This window comes from Lagenorhynchus albirostris, chromosome X (genome assembly GCF_949774975.1).
Source record: "Lagenorhynchus albirostris chromosome X, mLagAlb1.1, whole genome shotgun sequence".
In the NCBI taxonomy this organism is placed as follows: Eukaryota; Metazoa; Chordata; class Mammalia; order Artiodactyla; family Delphinidae; genus Lagenorhynchus; species Lagenorhynchus albirostris.
The window spans coordinates 42,195,970-42,216,517 of record NC_083116.1 but is presented as its reverse complement, the minus strand read 5'-3'; the positions used below and the strand labels follow the sequence as shown (position 1 = coordinate 42,216,517).

Here is a 20,548-nt window from a genome sequence, read left to right as displayed (position 1 = left end):
CTAGAATCAGAATTTTGGTAATTTGTATTTATCTAGGAAGTTACCTATTTCATATAGATTTTCAAGTTTATTTGCATAGAGGTTGGCAAAGTAATCTCCTCTTTTTTCTGTTTCAATGATTATTTCTCCTTTGTCTATTATTTTGTGTATGTGTGATCTCTCCCTTTCTTCCTTCATCAAGCCAGCTAGGGGTTTGTCCATTTTGAAAAACAAGATTTCATTTTTCTATTTTGTATCTCATTCATTTCTGCTTTTATGTTTTGCTTTCTTTAATTGTTCTTTTTTACCTAGTTGCTTTTGTTTTTTCATTTTTTGAGGCCATACTTTAATTAATCTTCATTCTTCCATTTTTACTCATGAAAGTGTCTACTGTGTGAATTTGCCTCAGATCACTGCTCTAAATGTATCCCATAGATGCCAATATGTAGTTTTTCAGTCAATCTTTTAAAAAATTTCTTTACAATTTCAGTTTGCATCTCTTCTTATATTCAACAGTTTTTAAGAGAAGCTTTAAAAATTTTTTTCAGGTGGAAAGGCCTTTTTGTTTTCAATTTTTGTTACTAACTTTTATAGCATTGGGGTTAGAGAGGATTGTTTGTACTATTTCTACTTTATAGAAATTAATTATCTAATCTCTGTGAGATAATTATGATCCATTTTTGACAAAAATATATTCCCTATATAACATTATTGATTAGATTTCTCTTTTTTTATATGACTTGATCAGCCTTAGACTGAGGTTGGTGTATTAAATCTCCTAGTGTTACTGTTTCCTGTTATTATTATTATTTTATCTACGTCTCCTTGCATTTTCGCTTTATAAAGGTGTTTGTTTGTTATTGGTTCATAAATATTCCTAAGGGTTATATCTTCATTGTGAGTTTTGGCTTTTATCATTAAGACATGTTTTTGGTCACGTTTAATGCTTTCTTAAAATCATCCTGAACCACCTGTTTTCTTAACTTTACTCTCTGGTCTATGCATTTTTTCCACCAGTATCATTTAACACTCACCTACTGCATTATGATAAAAAGTTTGTTGTATTTTCTTCTACTTCTCTACCTTCTCTCATTTTTAGTTGCGGAGTTTCTGTGGGTTTTTTTCACAGCATAAAACTTTTGTACATTAGCCTTCTCCCCTTTCCCCCACCTTCATTTTACTATTGTATGTAAAATACTCACCATTGGGTATTTTGGTGAAGTTTTCCTTCTCATCGCAGTTGGATCACAATCCCAGTTCCTCTTTTAGATTACTTGGCAAACATTCTGTAAGAGAAGTATAGGAAATGTTGTAACTTCCTGGGTCACAGTGTCACTGTCTCTCTACTCTCTACTGTAGTGCAAAAGCATTCATAGTCAATACATAAATGATTGATCATGGCTTTGATCCAATAAAACTTCATTTACAAAATCAAGCAGTGGGCTGAATTTGGTTCAGTGGGCCAGTTTGCAGACCCCTGCTCTAGTAGCTTCCTTAGGAAGGGCTGAGGGGTGCAGAATTTCCTAAGTTTCTGCAAGTTCAAAAGCTTTTTCTGTAGGCTGTGATATTTAAAGGACACCCAAGTTGGTTATGAAATCTATGCTTCAGCCTTTCTTTTTAGTCAATCTCTGTCTTTTGATTTTTTTAAATATTCTATTTAAGGTGGGTTTCATATCCTCCAATGCTTGCTTGAGTATAATTAATTTTGTTTGGAGTGTTGACTTCCACTCTTTTTCTCCTTCATGGTTGTTTAATATGTATGCACTTTTGTTCCCTCATCTGTTTTTTTTTTTACAAAGCTTTGTATGGAATTCCCTTCATTCTGTTCATCTGTATGATACTGGTTTTTTCGACAAGGTTCCTAGTTTAATAATGTGAAATTTTGTTAGTATAGCAAAGACCAGATCCTTTTTTATTTTGTTTGTTTGTTTTGGTGATGAAGGGAGAAGTCCTGAGTGCTCTGATTTTGCGGTTCTCTTATGTCTTGCAAGATCCTTAATTTTCCCCTTTTGTTTATTTTCTCCATCATTACCCAAGCGCCAACGGATGCTTCTCCCTAACTCTTTGCCTTTCTTCTTCCCTAAGAGTTATATCTTTCAAAGACTGCACTTTAAATCATCTCTGTCCCTTCATAAGCTCCGATTTTGGAGTGCCTTCCCTGTAGTCCAGGCTCTCATATTCTAGGACACATTTTTGGTATTTTTAGATTTATTCTGGGCTTAGTCCTTCTGCTGTAGTTTTAGATCAGCTTTCAGCCCTTTTCCATCTTTCCTCTCTCTTGGCAGCTTTTCTTGGTCTGTCTTTTTGTTTTCCACAAAGCCTAGTAATGGGAGTGTGACAAATCTTATGCCAGGATTCATGATTTTTCTTTTTTTACTCACAATACTTTTGAATTTTTGGCCTTCTCCATTTTAAAATACTGATGAGGGTGTGGCTTTTGTGTAGATGTACATTTTCCTTCTTATTGGTTTGTATCCTTTTGGGAGAAAATAATATTTTTAACATCTTTATTAGAGTATAATTGCTTTACAATGGTTTGTCAGTTTCTGCCTTATAACGAAGTGAATCAGCTATACATACACATATGTCCCCATATCTCTTGCCTCTTTCATCTCCCTCCCTCCCACCCTCCCTATCCCACCCCTCTAGGTGGTCACAAAGTGCCGAGCTGATCTCTTTGTGCTATAGGGCTGCTTCTAACTAGCGATCTATTTTACGTTTGGTAGTGTATATATGTCCCTGACATTCACTTTATCCCAGCTCGCCCTTCCCCCTCCCCGTATCCTCAAGTCCAGCCTCTAGTAGGTCTGCATCTTTATTCCCGTCTTACACCGAGGTTCTCTGACCATTTTCTTTTTTTTTCCTTTTTCTATTTTATTTTATTTATTTTTTTTTGGTGGCTTAAAATGGCAGAAATTTATTCTTTCATAGCTCTGGAAGCCAAGTCTGAAATCAATATCACTGAGCTGAAATCAATGTGTTGGCAGGGCTGTTTTCCTTCTGGAGGCTCCAGGAGAGAATCCATTCTTGCTTCTTCCAGCTTCTTGTGGCTGCCAGCATCCTTTGGCGTGTGGTCACATCAAAACAACCTCTGCCTGTGTGGTCACATTGACATTTCCTTTTCTGTGTGTGTCAAATCTGGTTTTGCCCCTATATTTTAATTTATTTTATTTTTTTAAACTTATTTTAACATCTTTATTGGAGTATAATTGCTTTACAATGGTGTGTTAGTTTCTGCTTTATAACAAAGTGAATCAGTTATACATATACATATGTTCCCATATCTCTACCCTCTTGCATCTCCCTCCCTCCCAGCCTCCCTACCCCTCCCCTCTAGGTGGTCATAGACCACCTAGCTGATCTCCCTGTGCTACGTGGCTGCTTCCCACTAGCTACCTATTTTACGTTTGGTAGAGTATATATGTCCATGCCATTCTCTCACTTTGTAACAGTTTACCATTCCCCCTCCCTATATCCTAAACTCCATGCTCTCGTAGGTCTGTGTCTTTATTCCCGTCTTACCCCTAGGTACTTCATGACCTTTTCTCAGGGTATGCCCAGTAGTGGGATTGCTGGGTCGTATGGTAGTTCTATTTTTAGTTTTTTAAGGAACCTCCATACTGTTCTCCATAGTGGCTGCATCATTTCTCATTCCCACCAATAGTGCAAGAGTTTTCCCTTTCCTCCTCACCCTCTCCAGCATTTATTGTTTGTAGATTTTTTGATGATGACCATTCTGACCGGTGTGAGATGATATCACATTGTAGTTTTGATTTGCATTTCTCTAATGATTAATGACGTTGAGCATTCTTTCATGTGTTTGTTGGCAATCTGTATATCTTCTTTGGAGAAATGTCTATTTAGGTCTTCTGCCCATTTATGCATTGGATTGGGTTTTTTTTGTTATTGAGCTGCATGAGCTGCTTGTAAATTTTGGAAATTAATCCTTTGTCAGTTGCTTCATTTGCAAATATTTTCTCCCATTCTGAGGGTTCTCTTTTCATCTTGTTTTTGGTTTCCTTTGCTGTGCAAAAGCTTTTAAGTTTCATTAGGTCCCATTTGTTTATTTTTGTTTTTATTTCCATTTCTCTAGGAGGTGGGTCAAAAAGGATCTTGCTGTGATGTATGTCATAGAACGTTCTGCCTGTTTTCTCCCAACTGTTTTATAGTTTCTGGCCTTACATTTAAGTCTTTAATCCCTTTTGAGTTTATTTTTGTGTATGGTGTTAGGGAGTGTTCTAATTTCATACTTTTACAGTTTTCCCAGCACCACATATTGAAGAGTCTATCCTTTCTACATTGTACATTCCTGCCTCCTTTATCAAAGATAAGGTGACCATATGTGCGTGGGTTTATCTCTCGGCTTTCGGTCCTGTTCCATTGATCTATATTTCTGTTTTCGTGCCAGTACCATACTGTCTTGATTACTGTAGCTCTGTAGTATAGTCTGAAGTCAGGGAGCCTGATTCCTCCAGCTCCAATTTTCGTTCTCAAGATTGCTTTGGCTATTCGGTGTCATTTGTGTTCCCATACAAATTGTGAAGTTTTTTGTTCTAGTTCTGTGAAAAATACCAGTGATAGTTTGATAGGGATTGCATTGAATCTGTAGATTGCTTTGGGTAGTAGAGTCATTTTCACAATGTTGATTCTTCCAATCCAAGAACATGGTATATCTCTCCATCTATTTCTATCATCTTTAATTTCTTTCATCAGTGTCTTATAATTTTCTGCATACAAGTCTTTTGTCTCCTTAGGTAGGTTTTTTCCTAGATATTTTATTCTTTTTGTGGCAATGGAAAATAGGAGTGTTTCATTAATTTCTCTTTCAGATTTTTCATCATTAGTGTATAGGAATGCCAGAGATTTCTGTGCATTCATTTTGTATCCTGATACTTTACCAAATTCATTGATTAGCTCTAGTAGTTTTCTGGTAGCATCTTTAGGATTCTCTATCTATAGTATCATGTCATCTACCAACAGTGACAGCTTTACTTCTTCTTTTCCAATTTGGATTCCTTTTATTTCTTTTTCTTCTCTGATTGCTGTGGCTAAAACTTCCAAAGCTATGTTGAATAACAGTGGTGTGAGTGGGCAACCTTGTCTTTTTCCTGATCTTAGTGGAAATGCTTTCAGTTTTTCACCATTGAGGACGATGTTGGCTGTGCATCTGTCATATATGGCCTTTGTTATGTTGAGGAAAGTTCCTTCTATGCCTACTTTCTGGAGGGTTTTTTTCATAAATAGGTGTTGAATTTTCTCGAAACCTTTCTCTGCATCTATTGAGATGATCATATGGTTTTTCTCCTTCAATTTGTTAATATGGTTTATCACATTGATAGATTTGCGTATATTGAAGAATCCTTGCATTCCTGGAATAAACCCCACTTGATCATGGTGTATGATCCTTTTAATGTGCTGTTGGATTCTGTTTGCTAGTATTTTGTTGAGGATTTTTGCATCTATGTTCATCAGTGATATTGGCCTGTAGTTTTCTTTCTTTGTGACATCCTTGTCTGGTTTTGGTATCAAGGTGATGGTGGCCTCGTAGAAGGAGTTTGGGAGTGTTCCTCCCTCTGCTCTATTTTGGAAGAGTTTGAGAAGGATAGGTGTTAGCTCTTCTCTAAATGTTTGATATAATTTGCCTGGGAATCCATCCGGTCCTGGGTTTTTGTTTGTTGGAAGATTTTTAATCACAGTTTCAATTTCAGTGCTTGTGATTGGTTTGTTCATATTTTCTATTTCTTCCTGGTTCAGTCTCAGAACGTTGTGCATTTCTAAGAATTTGTCCATTTCTTCCAGGTCCATTTTATTGGCATAGAGTTGCTTGTAGTAATCTCTGATGATCCTTTGTATTTCTGCAGTGTCAGTTGTTACTTCTTTTTCATTTCTAATTCTATTGATTTGAGTCTTCTCCCATTTTTTTCTTGATGGGTCTGGCTAATGGTTTATCAATTTTGTTTATCTTCTCAAAGAATCAGCTTTTAGTTTTATTGATCTTTGCTATCGTTTCCTTCATTTCTTTTTCATTTATTTCTGATCTGATTTTTATGATTTATTTCCTTCTGCTAATTGTGGGGATTTTTTTGTTATTCTTTTTCTATTGCTTTATGTGTAAGGTTAGGTTGTTTATTTGAGATGTTTCTTGTTTCTTGAGGTAGGATTGTATTGCTATAAGCTTCCCTCCTAGAACTGCTTATGCTGCATCCCATAGGTTTGGGTCGTCGTGTCTCCATTGTCATTTGTTTCTAGGTAATTTTTGATTTCCTCTTTGATTTCTTCAGTGATCTCTTGGTTATTTAGTAGTGTATTGTTTAGCCTCCATGTGTTTGTATTTCTTACACATTTTTTTCTGTAATTGCTATCTAGTCTCATAGCATTGTGGTCAGAAAAGATACTTGATACGATTTTAAATTTCTTAAAGTTACCAAGGCTTGATTTGTGACCCAAGATATGATCTATCCTGGAGAATTTTCCTTGAGCACTTGAGAAGAATGTGTATTCTGTTGTTTTTGGATGGGATGTCCTATAAATATCAATTAAGTCCATCTTGTTTAATATATCATTTAAAGCTTGTTTTTCTTTATTTATTTTCATTTTGGATGATCTGTCTATTGGTGAAAGTGGGGTGTTAAAGTCCCCTACTATGATTGGGTTACTGTTGATTTCCCCTTTTATGGCTGTTAGTATTTGACTTATGTAGTGAGGTGCTCCTATGTTGGGTGCGTAAATATTTACAATTGTTATATCTTCTTCTTGGAGAGATCCCTTGATCATTATGTAGTGTCCTTCTTTGTCTCTTGTAATAGTCTGTTTTAAAGTCTATTTTGTCTGATATGAGAATTGCTACTCCAGCTTTCTTTTGATTTACATTTGCATGGAGTATCTTTTTCCATCCTCTCACTTTCAGTCTGTATGTGTCCCTAGGTCTGAAGAGGGTCTCTTGTAGACAGCATATATATGGGTCTTGTTTTTACATCCATTCAGCCAATCTATGTCTTTTGGTTGGAGCATTTAATCCATTTACATTTAAGGTAATTATCGATATGTATGTTCCTGTTACCATTTTGTTAATTGTTTTGGGTTTTTTTTTATTGTAGGTCTTTTCCCTCTCTTGTGTTTCTTGCCCAGAGAAGTTCCTTTAGCATTTGTTGTAAAGCTGTTTGGTGGTGCTGAATTCTCTTAGCTTTTGCTTGTCTGTAAAGCTTTTAATTTCTCCTTCACATCTGAATGAGATCCTTGTTGGTTAGAGTAATCTTGGTTGTAGGTTTTTTCTTTCATCCCTTTAAATATGTCCTGCCAGTCCCTTCTGTCTTTCAGAGTTTCTGTTGAAAGATCAGCTGGTTATCTTATGGGGATTCCCTTATGTGTTACTTGTCGTTTTTCCCTTGCTGCTTTTAATATTTTTTCTTTGTGTTTAATTTTTGATAGTTTGATTAATATGTGTCTTGGCGTGTTTCTCCTTGGATTTATCCTCTATGGGACTCTCTGTGCTTCCTGCACTTGATTAACTATTTCCTCACATCCTTCTCTGGAGCTCCTTTAAGCAGCGCTCTTAATCCCCTCTCCTGGTGCACCAGGAAACAGAGAGGCAAGAAAAAGTCTCTTGTCTCTTTGGCAGCTCCAGACTTTTTCCTGGAGTCCCTCTCTGCTAGCCGTGGCACACTAGCCCCCTTCAGGCTGTGTTCATGTAGCCAACCCCAGTCTTTTCCCTGGTATCTGACCTCTGAAGCCCGAGCCTCAGGTCCCAGGCTCCGCCCACCTCGGCGGGTGAGCAGACAAGCCTCTCAGGCTGGTGAGTGCTGGTCAGCACCGATCCCCTGTGTGGGAATCTCTCCACTTTGCCCTCCACACCCCTGTTGCTGCGCTCTCCTCTGCGGCTCCAAAGCTTCCCCCCGCCACCACCTGCAGTCTGCCCACGAAGGGGCTTCCTAGTGTGTGGAAACCTTTCCTTCTTCACAGCTCCCTCCCACTGCTGCAGGTCCCATCCCTATCCTTTTGTCTCTGTTTTTTATTTTTTCTTTTACCCTACCCAGGTCCTTGGGGAGTTTCTTGCCTTTTGGGAGGTCTGAGGACTTCTGGCAGCATTCAGTAGGTGTTCTGTAGGAGTTGTTCCACATGTAGATGTATTTCTGATGTATTTGTGGGCAGGAAGGTGATCTCCACTTCTTACTCTTCTGCCATCTGGAAGCTCCTCAGGAGGAAATAATTTGAGGAAGGCAGCTAGGTGGTCAGCATTGTCTTCTGCTAACTTACCTCTGATTTCTAATGGCATTTTATCTCATGGAAGTGTGTGTCTGTGTGTGTGTGTGTGTGTGCATGCATGCGTGCACACAAGTCCATTTTCATTCTATTCCTATAGTAGTGGTCACTTGAGTTGGCCCTATGGTTCACCACATACTTATTCAATAAGTATTTTGTCCACAGCTAACCCTGGAAGCAAACAAGTGACTATAGATACCTTCTCAGGATTTCTAAAAATTCTCCACTCTGAAGCAGGTTTTTGAAGATGGACCAAAAGACCACAGTCACCCTCCTTGAGCTTGCTGCAAAGAGTCTGCTGAATAATGAGCCTGCAGCTATCCATGCCCTGGACGAAATCCCAAGAGACCTCTTTGTTCCATTGTTCAACGCTGCCTTCTTGGGTGGGCATAAGACGATCCTAAAGGCAATGGTGAAGGTTTGGCCTTTTCGCTGTCTCCATATTGGGTCATTGACCACACGGGAATCATACTATGACATCTTGGAAGCCATGATTGATGGTCTGCAGATCCTCCCTGCCCAGAACTCTTCCTCTTGGTAAGACTATGACCAGTAGAGACACAGGGAGTCAGCAGGAGTGTATGCTGTAGCCTGGGGCAGGGGAATACCTAACAGTCTCCCAATAGTAGCCAGTGGTGAATACTGCAGTCTTTGCAGAGCTGTCGGTCCTTCGGGACTCTATTGCCTTATAGAGTTGATTATAGAGTAGAGGTGTTTGAGGATACTATGAATGGATTTGAGTGCGATTACACAGAAGTGGAGTATGGCCATTGAGACAGGGAAAGACCGGAGGTGAAGGGGGGGTGGGGAAAGGATGAAAGATGCTGCATTTGTGTGGAAAGAACTTCTTGGTGAATGGCAATGAAGTGAAAACCAGGGTTAAAGTGTTCTGTCCCTGCTTCTCATCATTGATCTTGCTGGGTTATATTAAAATCAGCTATCTCTCATGTGTTCTGTCTCTTCCTTTCCTTACAGGGGGCCCAAACTGAGGATCCTAGATTTAAGGAGTGATCTGGTCTGTAAGACAATATGCTCTGAGATTGGGACCGCATTCCCTTTCTGTTTTCAGTCATGCATTTACTCTCAGCACTCTATCCTTAAGATAGAAGCTCAGCATAGAGTCAGGTGCCTCAGGATTGGTAATTCTGGGTCTGAGCCTCAGTCAGCTCAGGAACCCATGGAATTACTAGTGGATATTTCCCTCAATAGTACCTTGAGGACAGAACAATTCCTCTCTTTCCTTTGTAGTAAGATTCAGCAGAATGTTGGGTCCTTGCACGTCTGCTGCAGAGATTTGCAAATCGATAGAATGTCTGGGCACAAAAGTATCCTGCAGTTTCTGGATCTGGGGTGCATTGAGAACCTGGAAGTGGATCAGGCTAATCTGAGTGAAGTCATCACCCTTTTGGCTCAGGTGATCCACCTGAACAGCCTTACTCTGTGTAACATCCCCTTTAAAACTTATAATAGAAGGAAATTCAGATCTTTTCTCCTCTGCCTTGGGCGGCTGGACCATCTCCAGGAGCTCAGCTTGTCTTTCTTCTGCCTCACAGATCAACTGCACAAACTGCTCAGGTGAGGGGGTGGGGAGGAACCTGGGTTCCCTGATCACCTCATTGTTAACACAGAAGAGACCATGCTTGGATCTTCCTAAGCTCCTTGTAACCCATTTCTCTCTTTGCCTCAGCATAGGCACTGCTGGGAGTTTGAACATAGCTGGGGGAGAGAGGGGTACCTTATGCTGAGCAGCAGATGAGGTTAGAAAAGGAAGCTGTGCTCATTCATTCATTCATTCATTCAGTGACCGTGGGCAGATCCTAAAAGAAGTCTGTAAATATATTGGTGAAAAAGACTTAGTCCTTCTCCTATTGGACTTTACAGATCTCTAGAGAGGAAGGGGAGGCATTCAGATGGAGAAGCATTAAGCTATAGGACTAATGCACATGTCCATGGATGGGCCCCAATAGTTAACACTGCCAGATAATATTGCTCCTGTATTTCCCCCCAGGCTTACACCCTGAATGGAGAGCTTGTCATCTGGTACTAGTCAAAGGAAACCCTCAGTTGGCTGTTTTCCCAGACCCATCCTCGCCAAATAAGTGAATCAGATCCAACACTGATTATGTCGTATATACTAAGTGCATGCAATTTCTTCACTTAATCTTTCCCGCAGTTCTGTATAATAATGACTGCTGTGCACGTTTTCAAGATTAAAACCCTGTACCTCAGAGTGGTAAAGTAACTTTCTCAGGGTCACAAATCTATAAAGTCTGATCCCAAAGTCCACATTGTTAACCACTTATTGCAAACCATGAACACAGTAGTTTTTTCTAGAGCCTTAGGTACCTAAAATTTGGGGCTCATTGCCCTCATTCTTCTGAAATAACCTTACATTTTTCTCTCTGTAGAGTTGTGCCACCTCAGTTGGATTCACTGTATCTCCCTCACTGTCAGCTTTCTCACAGAGATGTCACTGTCCTGTCCCAGAGCTCTCAGGCCACCCACCTAAGGGTATTGAGTCTCAGTAACAACCACATCTTCTCAGAAGTTTATGAGCCCTTCCAGGCTCTGCTGGAGAAGGTCTCAAGCACCCTGCAACATCTGGTGATAAACAATTGTATGATAACTGATTCTACTCTCTCTGCCGTCATCCCAGCCCTGAGCCACTGTACTCACCTCCGTGTCCTTAGCTTTGCCTTCAATCCCATTACAATGCCTGTGCTCAAGAGCCTTCTGCAGCACTTGACTTCCTTGATGAAGCTGAAGCATGTGATTTATCCTGTCCCTGTCCATTGCTACGAGGAATGGATTTTTCATGACCGTTTGGACCGACAGAAACTTGCTGAAGTTCAGGCTCAGTTGGAAGCGATGCTGCACGGGGCACAGAGGAACGACATGAAATGGGTCAGTTGTTCAGAGTGATTTCCACAGCACAGGGAGGTGTTTCAACACTGATGTGTGGTCATGAAAGTGTTCACTTTTTTTTTTTTTTGCCTGAAACCCAAGTTTGTAGAGACACATATATAAAGTTCTACTGTTCTAGGAAACTGGGGTTAGGAACACTGGATATGTAAACTGATCTCTATAAAAGAGGAACTTTAAAAAGGAAATAGAGGAATTTGAAATGTCCGCTGGATCTCTTGCCCACTGCCCTCTACATTTTCTGGTTACTATCCACAGTGTTGGGTATGTGACGTAAGCTGACCCAGTCATGGTACATCATTTCCTTATCCACACTGATTGGTTCACTTATCCATTTATGGGCACTTGACACAAGTCAGATCAATTGAAACTCTTCCTAGAGGTGGTAGTTGTTGAATAATTTTACCCTCTAGGGACCTGCAAACTTCTTGTATTTCTGATTTCCTCAGGTGGCTTATGAGAAACCGTATGCAACTAAAAGGAGACAAACTATGCCCACTACCTACTGGTATTTGCATCAGCATATTGCTGCCTAATTTCCCAGGTCTCAGACCCCTGGCTCAGTTATTCCTTATTCCACACACATTCACCAAGTATCTGTTATGATTTAGGTACTTTTCCAGGTGCTAAGAAAGATAAAGTCCCTGATCTCACTCAGAGTGTAGACATTCCTATGATTTATCAGTTTCTCTACTCTTTCTTGGAAGACTTGGGAAATTATTTATTCCCCCATAACACAGTATTTTTCTCACTTTTTCCCCTCACATAGTCTGCTCAAATGACATTGGTCTTTTTATGCTGTTGGGTAGCTGCTCAGGCCTCAGGTCATGGCTTAAATGTTACCTCCTCAGATAGGTTTTCTCTTACTTCCCCATTTAAGCAGATTTATTCTGCTGCTGCTTTTGCTTAAGGTACCATGTATATTTCCTTCATGGTACACATTGTTGCATATTGCATATGTATTTGCTCCCTCTGCCCCTCCACTAGAGTTGCACTGCTCAGTATGGTGCCCACTAACCATATGTGGCTTCTGAACTCTAGAAATTTGGCTAATCTCAAATACGATGTACCCTAGGTGTTGAATGCACTCTGTGTATCCAAGAGTTAGTAAGAAATAAAGGATGTAGAATAACTAATTGATAATTTACGTGTATTGTTTACATGATGAAATGATAACATACTCCATATCAAAGACAGTAAAGATAAAAGAATGTAAATTAAATTCTTTATATACTTACATGTTAGAATGATAGCATTGTATTTCAAAGACTTAGTAAGAAAAATGTTATAATAATTACGTGTTTATATGTTTACATATCAACGTGATAAAACATTGCATTCCAAAGACTAATTGAGAGAAAATAAAGTTAATTAATAGGTTGTTCCTACTGTTTATATGTTGAAATGGTAACATAGAAAATGTCAACGATAACAGAAAAGAATGGAAAAAATAATCAGTATTTTCTGTATAGTGTTTCCTTGTTGAAATGAAAACACACACATTTTAAAGACTCAGTAAAAAATTTTTTACAATTATTTTTTCTTATTGCTTACATGTTGAAGTGATAAACTGCATTTCAAAAACAGAGAAAATAATGTAAAACTTAATTAATAATTAATAAAAATAGTTAATGACTTGTTGTTACCTCCATTTTGCTACTGCATTTCTGACTTAGAAAGATAAACGTGTTAAATGAATTGTATATGTTGTTGCTTTGTTGAAATGATAACACATGGCATTTCAAAGACATCATAAAATAAGAATGCAACAAGGCCACCAATACCCTGACACCAAAGCCAGACAAAGACACTACAGAAAAAGGAAATGAGAGGGCAATATCTTCGATTAATACAAATGAAAAGGTCCTGGACAAAATATTAGCAAAACAAATCCAACAATATATCAAAAGGACCATACACCATAAATCACGTAGGATTTATTCCAGGGTCACAAGGATGATTCAACATTTGCCAATCAATCAGTGTGAGACACCACATCAACAAAATGAAAGATAAAAATCACATGATTATCTCAATAGATGCAGGAAACTCTTTTGACACAATTGAACATCCATTCATGACAACAACTCTCAACAAAGTGTGTATAGAGGGAACATGTCCCAACATGATAAGGGCATTTACGACAAACCCACAGCCAACATCATAGTGAATGGCGAAAAGCTGAAAGACTTTCCACTAAATTCAGGAACAAAGTAAGGATGCCCACTCTCACCACTTATATTTAACATAGTATTGGAAGTCCTAACCACAGCAATCAGATGAAAAAAGAAATAAAAGGTACCCACACTGGAAGGGACAAGGTAAAACCGTTACTCTTTGCGGATGACATGATACTTTGTATAGAAAGTTCTAAAGCCTCCACTCAAAAACTATTAGAACTAATGAATGAATTAAGCAAACTTTCAGGATCCAAGATTAACATACAGAAATCTGTTGCATTTCTATACACTAATAATGAAATATCACAAAATGAAAGTTTTTCTTTTTCATTTTTATTGGAGTATAATTGCTTTACAATGGTGTGTTACTTTCTGCTTTCTAACAAAGTGAATCCGTTATACATATACATATGTTCCCATATCTCTTCCCTCTTGCATCTCCCTATCCTCCCTATCCCACCCTCCCTATCCCACCCTTCTAGGTGGTCACCAGGCACCGAGCTGATCTCCCTGTGCTATGTGGTGTCACAGTTTACCCTTCCCCCTCCCCATATCCTCAAGTCTAAACTCAGTTTAAAATCACATTGAAAAGAATAAAACACCTAGGAGTAAACCTAACCAGGGACGTGAAAGCCCTATCTGAAAACTATGAAACACTGATGCAGGAAACTGAAGATGAACAAAGAAATGGAAAGATATCCCATGCTGTGGGATTGGAAGAATTAATATTGTTAAAATGTCCATACTTCCCAAAGTAATCTACAGATTTAATGCAATCACTATCATATATCCATGCCATTTTTCACAGAACTAGAACCAAGAATCCAAAAATTCATATGGAACCACAAAAGACCCCAAATTGCCAAAGCAATCTTGAGAAAAAAAAGGAATGAAGCTGGAGATATAACCCTCCCAGACTTCGGACTATGAAACAAAGCTAATCAAAACAGCATGGGCCTGGCGCAAAAACAGACACATCGATCAATGGAATAGAATAGACAGTCCAGAAATAAACCCATGCACGTATGGTCAATTAATCTACAGAAAAGGAGGCAAGAATATACAATGGAGAAAAGGCAGTTTCTTCAATCAGTGGTGTTGGGAAAACTGGTCATCTACATGTAAAACAAAGATTAGAACATTCCCTCACACCATACACAAAAATAAAATGGTTTAAACACCTAAATGAAAGACCTCAAAATATAAAACTCCTAGAAGAGAACATAAGCAGAACACTCTTTGATAAAAATCATACCAATATTCCTTTGGATAAATCTCCTAAAGCAAAAGGAATAAAAACAAAAATAATCTAATGAGAACTAATTAAACTTAAAAGCATTTGCACAGGAAAGGAAACCATCAACAAAAATGAAAAGAAAACCCAAGGATTGGGAAAAAAATATTTGCAAATGATGTGACCAACAAGGGGTTAATATCCAAAATATATAAACAGCTCATAGAACTCAATGTCAAAACAACAAACAACCCAATGATAAATGGGCAGAAGACCTGAATAGACATTTTTCCAAAGAAGATGTACACGTGGTTAACAGGCACATGAAAAGATGCTCAGCATCGCTCATATTTAGAGAAATGCAAATCACAACAACAATGACATATCACCTCGCACCTGTCAGAATGGCAATCATCAAAAAGTCTACAAATAACAAATATTGGAGAGAATGTGGAGAAAAGGGAATCTTTGTATGCTGTTGGTGGGAATGTAAATTGGTGCAGCCACTATGGAAAACAATATGGAGCTCCCTTAAAAACTAAAAATAAAACTACCATATGATCCAGCAATTCCACTCCTGGATACATTTACAGAAAAATAACAAAAGCATTGATTTGAAAGGTTCATAGCAACACTATTTACAATAACAAAGATATGGAAGCAACCCAAGTGCCCATCAACAGACAAATTGATAGAAAAATATGGCATATATACACACACAATGGAATATTACTCAGCCATAAAAAGAATGAAATTCTGCTATTTGCTGCAATATGGATGGACCTAGACAATATTATGCTTAGTGAAATGTCAGATATAGAAAGACAAATACTGTACGATACCACTTGTATGTGGAATCTAAAAACTAATACAAGTGAATGCATATGCACAATGGAAACAGACTCGCAGATATAGAAAACAAATTTTTGGTTACCAAAAGGGAGAGGGAAGGTAGGAGGGACAAATCAAATTAGGGGCATGGGATTAAGAGATACAACTACTATGTATAAAATGGGAAAGCAACAATGATATACTGTATAGCACAGGGAATTATAGGCATTATCTGATAATAACTTGTAGTGGAGTATAATCTGAAAAAATGCTGGATCACTCTGCTGTACACCTAAAACTAATATAGTATTGTAAATCAACCATATTCCAATTAAAAGAAGAGAAAGGATGCAAAATTATTTAATAATATGTTCATATTGCTTACATATTGAGATAATGCACTGCATTTCAAAGACTTACCAAAAAAAAAAAAGAAAACTAATTAACCATGGTGGTTAGCACCATGCTTACATAAAACATCTTTAGTTATGCCAGTCTGCTTTAAGATGATAACAGCTTAACTTTGATCATATGCAAAATCGCTACACTTCTACCTCTTCCCACCTCATTTTATGTTATTGTTGTCCCAGTTTGTATCTTTTATATTGTGAGCACTAATGAATTAGTGCAACTGTATTTATTTTTAATACTTTTGTCTTTCCGTTTTTATACTAAAGTTAAAAGTGTTTTATCCACCACCATTACAATGTTGGAGTTTCTGAATTTGACTATATGCTTACTTTTACGTATGAGTTATGCTTTCGTAGGTTTTCATGTTGTTAATTTTTTGTTTTCACTCAAAGAACTCCCTTTAGCATTTTTGTAAGGCAGGTCAAGTGGTGAATAACTCCCTCAGCGTTTGCTTGTCTGGGAATGTCATCATCTATCTTTCATTTCTGAAGGACGGCTTTTCTGAATAGAGTATTCTTGGTTGTCGGTTTTCTTTCAGCACTTTGAATATATAATCCCACTCTTTCCTGGACTGCAAGGTTTCTTTTCAGAAATCTGATAGCCTTATGCTGTTCCCTTGTATATGACAAGTGGCATTTCTCTTACAGACTTTACAATTCTCTCCTTGAAAAGGAAACCCTCTTACACTGTTGGTGGGAATGAAAATTGATACAGCCACTATGGAGAAAAGTATGGAGGTTCCTTAAAAAATTAAAAACAGAACTACCATATGACCCAGCAACACCACACCTGGGCATATACCCTGAGAAAACCATAATTCAAAAAGTACATGCACCCCAATGTTCATTGTAGCACTATTTACAAGAGCCAGGACATGGAAGCAACCTAAATGTCCATCAACAGAAGAATGGATAAAGAAGGTGTGGTACACATATACAATAGAACATTACTCAGACATAAAAAGGAATGAAATTGTGCCATTTGCACAGATGTGGATGGACCTAGAGACTGTCATACAGAGTGAAGTAATTCAGAAAGAGAAAAACAAATATCATAATATATACCTTATATGTGGAATCTAGAAAAATGATACAGATGAACTTATTTGCAAAGCAGAAATAGAGACACGGATGTAGAGGACAGTCATGGATACCAGGGTGGGAAGGGGGGGTGGGTTGAAATGGGAGATTGGGATTGACATATATACACTACTATATATAAATTAGATAACGAATGAGAACCTACTGTATAGCTCAGGGAACTCTACTCAATGCTCTGTGGTGACCCAAATAGGAAAGACATCCACAAGAGAGGGGATATATGTATGTGTGTGTATATATATATATATATATATATATATATATATATATATATATATATATATATGGCTGATTCACTTTGCTGTTGAGCAGAAATTAACACAATATTGTAAAGCAACTATACTCCAATAAAAATTAACTTTTAATAGAAATGAGAAAAATTCTAGATTGTTGTAAGTATTCAAAATAAATAAGTAAAATATAAAGACAGTTAAGAAAAGAAAAACAATTCTTTCCTTGTCTTTGATATTTTTATTATAATGTGTCTTCATATAACCTCCTATGAGATGAAACTGTTCGAGGACTTTTGAGTTTCGTGAACTTGGGGGTCCATGTTGCTCCCACAAGTTGGGTGGTTTTCAGCCATTATTTCTATAAATAAAATCCCCCCGCCTCTCTCTCTCTCTCCCTTCCTCCTCCTCCAGGGTCCCCATCATCCATATATGAGTCCACTTAATGGTGTTTTAAAAATCCCATAGATTTTCCCCAATATTTTTCATTCTTTTTTTTTCTCCTCTGATTAGATAACTTCAAATTACTTCTTTTTGAGTTCATACATTTTTTCTTCTGCTTGATGAAGTCTGTTGTTATAGCTCTCTGTTATATTTCTAAATTCATCCATTGTATTCTTCAGCTCCATAATTTCCTTTTGGCTCCTTTTCATGAGTTCTCTATCCTTGTTGACTTTCTTATTTTGTTCAGGTATTGCTTTTCTGATTTCATTGAGTTGTATTGTAGCTGGCTGGGCATCTTTAAAACAATCATGTTGAATTCCTTGTCAGGCAATTCATGGACCTCCATTTCTATGGAGTCAGTTACTGGGAAATTATCTTGTATCATTTGTGGGGTGTTGGGCTTCCTATATTTTTCCTGCCCCTGAAAATCTCGTGTTGGTGTCTTCACATTTAAGGAAGCAATCTCCTCCATCAGCCTTTACTGACCTTTATCAGGAGAGAAACACCTGCAACACTCAGCCAAGCTAGGGATACTGGGGGTCCCCTGAGGCCTTTTCTGTGGATTCACCAGCTCTGCCCCTCTTGCTCCATCTTGTGAAGGAAGTGTTTGGATGATACACGCCTTTTCTCAATTGCACAAAGCCGGGACACATGCTGACAGCCTCCTGTTTATTTTCCCCATTTCGGTACCCTGAAGTGTTTAAGGTATGTCTGTTCTCACCATCCAGCAGAGTGGTGCCAGTTCTCTTTATGCACATGTGCATGATCTGTTGAGGCATGAGTGCACCTTCTGCAGGGGTGTCCACGGAATGCCGGTTCTGAGGGGGACCGGCATATAGAGTGCTGGATGTGCTCGTGGGCAAACTGAGGCTTCTGTAGGTGATGGGGCCTATGAGGTTTGTAAGGTACAGTCTGTGAGGCAGTTAGTAGAAACTGCAGCCCTTTGTTGAGCTTGGTGCCCTGTTTGCTGTGAGCCTTTGCCCTTTCCCCTTCTCCTTGCTATCCCAAGACTATTCAGCCATGCTCATCACCTCTGGGTTCTGGGTTTGGGCAAGAAAGAAGTGGGATTCCTGGGCAGCGTCTAGCACCACTGGGTATTCAGGTGCTCACCACATTCTCACTATCTCCCATGGGAGGAATTGCAGGCCTAGTGCATCTATCTAGGCATTGATATGTGTAGCCTTGCGGGAAGTTTGATATTGGTAGGGTGAAGCTGTTCTTCCTACTCTCTTCAACGTGTCTGTTCTTGGAATTTTTTTTTAAAGGATCAGGGTGTTGGGGCTTCCTCACTTGATACTGGGGCTCCCACAAAAACACTCTCGCCCATGGCTGATTTGGCAAAATGTTTACTTGGAGACTCCTATTCTGCCAACTTCCTGACGTCACACTCTAGAACTATGATTTGAATGGAAAAATGTTTGAGTGGATAAAAAGAAGCAGCCCAGGAAAAAGTTCATTCTCGACTAGGACTATGAAAATCTATGAACCACAATTTTATTTTCAATGGTTTTCACGTGGATGGGGTTTCCGAATTGTACTGGAGAGTCATATCATGACAAAAGACACAGCTTATGAATAAGCACCCTGTACAGAATCCTTATCTTCTCACTTCTCTCCATCCTTTGCCCAGAAGAAATTTTAATTGTGGATGTAATTTCCTATTTCCATGCTATGGTAATCCTCACAGGATAAGCCTCTTATTCGACCTATTATATTCAACCTAGGGCTGTAGAATTTTACATCATGATGGTTGGTGGGTAGGGATATTCAACTCTACGCCACAGCACAGTAACTGCAACCGTTTCTCTTCTTTCGAGGTGGATGGACCTAGAGTCTGTCATACAGAGTGAAGTAAGTCAGAAAGAGAAAAACAAATACCGTATGCTAACACATATATATGGAAATAAGAAAAAAAAAACGTCATGAAGGACCTACGGGTAAGATGAGAATAAAGACACAGACCTACTAGAGAATGGACTCGAAGATATGGGGAGGGGGAAGGGTAAGCTGTGACAAAGTGAGAGAGTGGCATGGACATATATACACTACCAAACGTAAAATAGCTAGCTAGTGGGAAGCAGCCACATAGCACAGGGAGATCAGCTCCGTGCTTTGTGACTGCCTGGAGGGGTGGGATAGGGAGGGTGGGAGGGAGGGAGACAAAAGAGGGAGGAGATATGGGAACGTGTTTGTATGTGTGGCTGGTTCACCTTGTTGTAGGGCGGAGGCTGGCACACCATTCTAAAGCAACTGTGCTCCAATAAAGATGTTAAAAAAACAAACAAAAAAACCACTGACAGTAAACTTACGTCCATATATCTTAACGAATTTCAAAAAGGAACAAAGAGAAACAGGTTCTGAATGCAGTTTCCATAATGATACAGCCCCATATGACGCTGTCTCCTGTGTACTGTTGCTAGGTAAGTCAACTTTGCTTTCTGAAAGTAAAGTCACATACGACATCTAGTTTAGTTGTACATATGTGTGTTAGAACAAGAAGAATTTGAGTATTTACCTTTAGGTAAACAGCATCACAACTGTTCTGTTGCTCCCCTTTCCCAATTCTCTGTCTTAGATAAAGCCACTCCTCCTCCTAAAACCACAGGCACCAACTCCCAAAGTGGCCACCTCAAAACAAAAAAGATAAAAGAAGGAAAATTTGTTCCTGTGAAATCCTGCCAAATCACATGCAAGAGAAATGGTTTATCATGCTGCCTAAACACAGTGCCTGATAAACGTAATGCCTAAACTGGACCCCAGATACACAGATCTTTAACCATAGAGTTTCTTCCCCGCCCCCGTGATATATAGTAGAGCATGGTGACAGGGCCCCACTGATGTAGCTAAATGTTTTCAAAAGGTCCTGAGGAACTCCGGATCATCATCTCAGAGAAAGAATGATTAATTTGAGTTATCAGGTCTGACAGGAGCAAAATCTGACTTAAGAGGGATAATGAA

General features: G+C 38.7%; 1 protein-coding gene and 1 long non-coding RNA gene across 2 annotated transcripts in view; both read right to left on the bottom strand.

The window, feature by feature from the left end:
• The window catches only part of LOC132512915 (uncharacterized), a 42,512-nt gene extending 31,577 nt beyond the window's left edge, over window positions 1–10,935 (bottom strand). Inside the window, exons 1-2 of the long non-coding RNA XR_009538397.1 lie at window positions 10,915–10,935; window positions 1,182–1,265 (exon numbers count right to left, since the gene is read on the bottom strand). This is a non-coding gene — a long non-coding RNA (uncharacterized LOC132512915). The remainder of the gene's footprint in view (window positions 1–1,181; window positions 1,266–10,914) is intronic.
• LOC132512911 (nuclear RNA export factor 3-like) overlaps window positions 1–20,548 on the bottom strand; it is a 482,492-nt gene that overhangs the window by 305,897 nt on the left and 156,047 nt on the right. The window lies entirely within an intron of this gene.